General features: G+C 38.2%; 1 pseudogene; it reads left to right on the plus strand.

Moving 5' to 3' along the window:
• The first annotated feature begins 7100 nt into the window (after window positions 1-7100).
• The window catches only part of LOC136826285 (potassium channel subfamily K member 15-like), a 78010-nt pseudogene continuing 77610 nt past the window's right edge, over window positions 7101-7500 (plus strand).

Raw genomic sequence — 7500 nt, forward strand, 5'->3', positions numbered from 1 at the left:
ATTCCTCATTAGTTTTAAAATCGTGTCGTTTTCTTGGGTTTGGTTTGCATAACGTTTTTTCTTAATATTGCTCTATTTTGTAATTGCTGTAAATCTAATTTTCAAAATAATCGGCAAACGAAGAGATGGACTAACATTTGCTCTCTCGAAACCGCAGTTAAGGCCAATTGCTCGAAATAGGTTTAAGACTAATTTACTGATAGCTTTAAATGGTCCAGTATCGAGAACAGGATTATCTTGACTTACGTACAACATGTCTCCTGAAGCAGTGATAACAATTTCTCTCTCTCTCTCTCTCTCTCTCTCTCTCTCTCTCTCTCTCTCTCTCTCTCTCTCTGAAACCCGTAAGTGTGTTTTTACCCGGAGAAAGGATAGTTCTTCATAGCCTCATCAGAAATTTTCGTCCTGACTTGCGTTATATTATTATTTTATATGAACGCAAGATATATATATATATATATATATATATATATATATATATATATATATATATATATATATATATATATATATATATATACATACATACATAAAATGAGTGTGTATGTGGACATATGGTACATGCATTAGCTCGGAATATTTAGACGATTTTCATTTCGAAAGTAAAAAGATTAAAACAGATGCGTAAAAATATATCTGCTACTACTAGTATCATAATTACAGATTACAGTATAGGAGTCCGATCTGCGTCTCTCATTCATGTTCAGTGATTATATACCAAGATTTTTATGTTTAAGTTCCTGAAATCTAGATACTTTTTCCACAGTAGTCATTAACCTCAAATAAAACAATTTTAGGCTACTTGTGATGTCCTTTCAGATTCTATTAATTGCATCCGAGACAGACTCCAATTTCTGAAATGTTAAAAATGAAGCGGTGCTACTTTGGCTTGTCATCTATAGGGGAAAAAATATCTACACCTGACAAATTTCAGACCACCATATGGTAAATGTAAAGTAGACGGCCGCACGAAGATATTGTTTATTAATATAATTTGTCGACCACACAATATAGAAATGGGTGTGGATAATATTTGATCCCTAGAGGCTAGTACTAAACACGGCGTCCTAAGGAGCTTCCGCCGTGTTTAGTACTAGCACCTCGGAGGTGAACGTGTAGATAACAAGCCAAAGTAGCACCAATGAACCTTTGACTTGATTAATCCTAAGGCCATTATACATAAAACCTGTAACTGTAGGTAGGTTCTTCATTTCATTTGCACTATTTAAGTTCCTCATAGACGGGTACTCTTGTTGAGCCTAGATTTGTCGTGTCCTGAGTTCCACAAGATAGTGTTCAGGAACCATACTTTTTAAGTCGTTATTGGTAACATGATTTTGAGACTCGAAAATGGGTATAATGGTATAAAAATGATGCATTTAGAGTTGTTTTAACGATTCACCTCTCTCAAATACAATATGAAATGGCTGTTAATCTTAGCAGAGACTTGGAACGGACTACTAGTCAATTGGGTATGAAGCTGGTTACTAGCAAGCCCAAGATTTTTCATATTTTTAATCATATAAATAATTATTTTAATGATTAACATTCTCCCTGACATGGTTCCTCTTTGGATGGGTCAATATCGTACTCGGCTAGCACTCTCTTAGGCCCACGTTCGATTCTCCGGCCAGCCAATGAAGAATTAGAGGAATTTATTTCTGGTGATAGAAGTTCATTTCTCGCTATAATGTGGTTCGGATTCCACAGTAAGCTGTAGGTCCCGTTGCTGGTTCTTATCCACGTAAAATAAGTCTAATCCTTCGGGCCAGCCCTAGGAGAACTGTTAGTCAGCTCAGTGGTCTGGTTAAACTAAGGTATACTAACTTTTCTCCCTGACATGTCATTATTTCTTCTTAATGCAAGGTCGTTCAGTAAGCTCGTTAATTTATTTTGTGTTCTCTTCAAAACTAGTGCTATTTTCGCCCTATATTTTTCCGATTTTTCCACTTGTTTCTTATTTAAGCCTCTATTCTTGCGGTAAACTAAGTATATTCGAGAACGGACCCTTCTTAAGGACTCCCAGTCATTCTCTTTCTATTATACTTATATTTTTCATCTAAATTTGATGAATTTTGGCCGTAGGATGAGTTTCCTCTCAAGCTTAATCACTATTTTCACAGCCACAGCATGTGCGACTACCATTTGTCATTAATGCTGAAGGCGAGTTTATGCCTGGTTTTGATTTCCCAAAGGACGAAATCTCATTCCATTTGCAAGGCCTGAACCCCAAAACAAGAGTTGGGGTAATACAGACGGAAATTTACTCCCGTCTATATTTACTATATTTACGTCTACCTAAACATTTTTTTAAGAAGAAGAAAGCAGAGCATTCCATTCATGATTGTTAAAAGTCAGAGTCCTTCCACTTAATTAGAAAAAAGTAAGTATACCTTAGTTTAACCAGACCACTGAGCTGATTAACAGCTCTCCTAGGGCTGGCCCGAAGGATTAGTCTTATTTTACGTGGCTGAGAACCAATTGGTTATCTAGCAACGGGACCTACAGCTTATTGTGGAATCCGAACCACATTATGACGAGAAATGAATTTCTATCACCAGAAATAAATTCCTCTAATTCTTCACTGGCCGGTCGGAGAATCGAACGCTGGGCCAGCAGCGTGCTAGCTGAGAACTATACCAACCCCTCCAATGAGGAACTCGAATGTACTAAGGATACTAGTCGCATGTAATGTTTTCTGTAAACACGAATGAATGACAGGGTTTAAGTTTTGTCATAAGGTACATAAGGTGACCTACAAGGCCAGTGCTAAATGTCTACAACTGTAGCAGGCATGCAAATAAAGAATGAACATCGTTAATTAAAAAGCCAAGTGTCCGCATTTCTCATCATCCTTTTAAAATCACTCATTACTTCGAGACAGTGTTTTTGGAGATTGACTCTTTTACGGCCCCTCTCGTCAGTAACTTAGCATTTCGATCTATACCCAAAATTCCGTCCGTACCTCTTCATTTTGTCTGTGAAGCAGGGACTATTGACCAGATAGCCGCTTACGCTGCAAAGATTTTTTTCCCGTTATTTCACACTTGTGCGCACATGTGTAAATCCATTTATCCTTATTTTCCGAATACAGTATATTATATATATATATATATATATATATATATATATATATATATATATATATATATATATATATATGTGTGTGTGTGTGTGTGTGTGTGTGTGTGTGTGTGTGTGTGTGTGTGTGAGGCATGCGGCACAACTGTCTTTTTGAGCTATATGGATGTATACATTCACAATTTTCATGCATAAAGCTAAGAATGTTTTCCAGACTGTACATAAGTACATAGTTACATACGTACATGCAGGTTTCTAAAAAGCAAATCTGAATAGAGTTTCTATTTTTCCCTTTATGCTTTTCATGCTCTGGATTTCATAGGAAGAACGATTACTACACATATTCAACTCCTTATTTTGCTGTCTACTTTGCAGCTTAATTGCATATATGTATTAAATTACCGTCGTTAGTGTATATTTTCCTTAAAATAAAATACTGCAGGCATATTCCGTTGGGTTGTAATTTCCACATTTAAGTTTTCGTATGCCCTATCTATGACAGTTCATTTCGAGTTCAGTTTGTTATTCCTTTACCATTTCTCTTTCGTCTTCTTTGGTAATGGTTATCGGAAACTTCTTTGGCAGAAGCCAGGAAGTTTTTGTTCTGGGGGATCCAAGTTGGAGACCGGGTAAACCTAAAGGCCACACAATGTGGTATTCAAGGATCCAGTACTAATCTTATCTCGGTGTACTTGGAAGGTTTTAGGGCCTCCTCTCTCTCTCTCTCTCTCTCTCTCTCTCTCTCTCTCTCTCTCTCTCTCTCTCTCTCTCTTCCTGAGTGGATGAGCATCTGTTTATGAGGGTCGGTCAAATAGGAAGATTTCAGTTTTAAGGTGTTGGCTGATTGGCTGATGTGCTATTAATAAAACTGGAGCTAATAAATGATGTAAAACAAAGTGTACTGCCGTCAGTACACCTCACCCCGTGCACTGTGGGCATTACTTAAGGCTCTTTGCAGCGTCCCTTCAGCCCCTAGCTGCACCCCCTTTCATTCCGTTTACTGTGCCTCCGTTCATATTTTCTTTCTTCCATCTTACTTTCCACCCTCTCCTAACAGTTGTTTCTATTGCAGCTGCGAGGTTTTCATCCTGTTACACCTTTAGAACCTTTTTACTGTGAATATCCGTTTCAGCGTTGAATGACCTCATAGGTCCCAGCGCTAGGCCTGTGGCCTCAGTTTATATTCCATTCCACAGTACGTGCTGACAAGGCAGATATTTTAAGCCGTAAAAGCATTTCTAACTCTTCTTCTTGAATAAAAAACGCTCGACTTAAAAAAGTTACTTGCGTATCAATATCAAAACTTTGGAAGTTTACCTCTGACTTATGGCGACAAATGAGAGGTAATGTATACAGGCGCGTAAAGGGAATAAGCATCTTATTACTGACTTCAAACTGGTGGGGTGAGGATCAACAGAGGAATGCAGGATAATATGGAATGAGGACTTTCCCAATCTCTTATTCCCTCAGATTGAGCCTCGAGGCCAGAGAGATAGAGAGAAGCTGCCGCATAGAGAAATGTCTGCAAACTCCTGGAGTCTTTAATCAGTTAAACCAGGAACATACAAGTGAAATTTTTACAAAATATGCAATTCCTCATTTCATGGTTTAATAGAGAAAACGCCACTTGGAAAGAATAACTCCTCATAATGTCTTCATTAATATTAAGAGTAAGGAAGCCACCATTTTTGTAAAGTAGTAGAGAAAATTATATACATTAATTGATGTAATATCTCTTAAAGTATTTTTCTGAGATGGTCCGTACCTTCTCTTAAACTCAGTGCATTTCATCGTTCTTTGTTTAAATGTGATTTTACCTTATGAACGGAAATTATGGAATAGCTTAAAAGCAGTCTTCCTTCTCCTGGTGCCCCAATTTGCTGGAAATTTTATCGTTAATCCTTATACAAATATTCAGAATCCACAAACTCATTTCCTGAAAACCAGCACGGTCTCAAGAAACTATTATTTGTAATGCCATTTCAGTTCTATTAGTTGTGTTCGAGACAGTCGCTGAAGTGGATAAGGGTCCACACTTGTTTTGACGTCTAAAATTAGTTACCCAGGAGTTCGGGGTCGTGTACAGTATATGTTCTCATTCAGACATTTTTTTCAAACGACCAGCAACGAAGAGTTTCTGTTGCTTGTGTTTTAGTGACCTCAAAAATATTATCACGTTCCCCAGTAGGGGGGGGGGTGGCTAGTGCCATCAGTGCACCTCACGCGGTGCACTGTAGGCATTACTTAAGGTTCTTTCCAGCGTCCTTTCGGCCCCTAGCTGCAACCCCCTTTCATTCCTTTTACTGTACCTCCATTCATATTGTCTTCCATCTTGCTATCCACCTTCTCCTAATAATTGTTTCATAGTCCAACTGCGAAGTTTTCTCCCTGTTACACCTTTGAAACCTTTCTACTCTCAATTTTCCTTTCAGCTTTGAATGTCCTCTTAGATCCCAGCGCTAGGCCTTAACCTAAATTCTATATTCCTATATTTTCCATATTATCATGTCTGTTGTTCCACAGCGTAGTGATTAACCAGTTGTTTGAGAAGAAAAGTGAGATCATTCCTATGATTTTGGAGAGTGAAGAATGCTCAGCATTCTGGAAGTGAAACCAACCAAAGATTAGCCAAACCAGCTGACCCATGAATCTTGGTTTCCTCACAGGATTTATGGGATTGCGAAACGGTACAATGAGGACGAGACAGTGGATAGACATACATCAAGAATTTTTGAAGTAATATCTGTACACAAGCAATGAGATTCGACCTTCTAGCAGAGTTGAACTGAATCCGAAGAGGATGTATGAGCTGAGTCATCTTTCTCTCTCTAAAGAAGAAAAACGTAAGACGAGCTATCTCTGATATAAGAGAACACTGTGCTCTATTAGGAAAGATAAATACAATGTTAATGTAAGGGACTTCCCCATAGAAGTTCTTAGAGGAATCTGTAGCCAAGACCATTATGTTATCCTTCTAAGACATACTACCATTTATTCCTAAACCGAAATTGTTGGGAGATAGGAGAGGTTCAGTTACTGCATTCTCTTGCATTGTTGTGGAAACAACTGGATTGTCTGAGACAGAAAGGCAGAAAAATCAATTGTGGTCTTAGAAACATCAAAATGAGTAGTTTCGTCTTCATTCAAAAATACCAGCCAGATTCACATCAACAGCTTCCTTTAAGATTAAGCTTCTGAAGAGGAATGAGAAGGAAATGTGGTTTGTGAAGAATAGAATCATCTGCATTTGAAATGGTAGGAAAAGGAGTGACATTAGTAGAGACAAGGAAAAGGTGGATGTGGCATTTTTAGCTACAGCAGAAATAAAACAATCATTAGTTTATTTTAAACAACCATGCCATATTCATGTTCAAGGATTATGACAGAAGATGGCAGAAGATCATTAAATAGTAAGATTGTTTATAAACATATATAAACATATATATATATATATATATATATATATATATATATATATATATATATATATATATGATTTTATATATATATAAATATATATATATATATATGGTGTGTGTGTCTTTCTGTCTGTCTGTATAACAAAATTCATTGTAACTCATGGGATAAATGTGAAAAGTATTTCTCACAAATATTCCAGCTCTCTAAAGCAAATAACAGTTAGAAGAAATACTTCTTTGTCTCCCTACCTCCCTCTCTCTAGCCCCTCTCCTTTTCATTCCCAACACCACAGCCTCCCCCCCTCAACTCCTCCCTCTCTCCCTCTTACTCTGTCTCTTGCCGCTCATCTTCGCCCTCCCCATTCTTTTCTTCTCTTCTTCTCTCCCTGCCTCCAATTTCCAGTGGTCATTGCAGTTCACTCCCCTGAGGACCACAGGCGGAGTTAGTTCATGCGTGGCTGTGCCTAGACGCTTCCGAAGGGAGTGCATCCAATACCTCTTCCCCCACCCCCACCCCTCTTCCCCCTCTTATGCCTCCAACATCCACTCACCCCCTCCCCCGCCACAAACGATCCTCCCCCTACCAACCAACCTCCAAACGCTTCCTCGAGGACGGCCAGTGCTAGCTAGTGCCATAGTGCCTTTCACTCTGAGTCTTACTTATACTGTGCTCGTATCAGGTCGGGTCTGCCTTGGCACTCGCGGATGTTGCCGATGACGGAGTGAGTGAGTGTTCGTCTCTTTGCTGCTACAGTTTTTTTCTCATCTTTTTCTCCTATTTACTGGTGACGGTGGTTTGCAGTTACAGTTGATAATGGTTTCTTGTTTTTAGATCATCGCAGGTTTCATCCATTCGGTGCCATTTAACTTTATTTATATTTTTGTATGTGTTTTATTGTTTTACATCTTATATTGCTTTATATAGAAATATGCGTAAATCTCAGACCCGAGATTAGAATAGCATCGAAATAATTCGTAGATTTGTATTCATGTAACTGTT

Source organism: Macrobrachium rosenbergii, chromosome 40 (assembly GCF_040412425.1).
Source record: "Macrobrachium rosenbergii isolate ZJJX-2024 chromosome 40, ASM4041242v1, whole genome shotgun sequence".
In the NCBI taxonomy this organism is placed as follows: Eukaryota; Metazoa; Arthropoda; class Malacostraca; order Decapoda; family Palaemonidae; genus Macrobrachium; species Macrobrachium rosenbergii.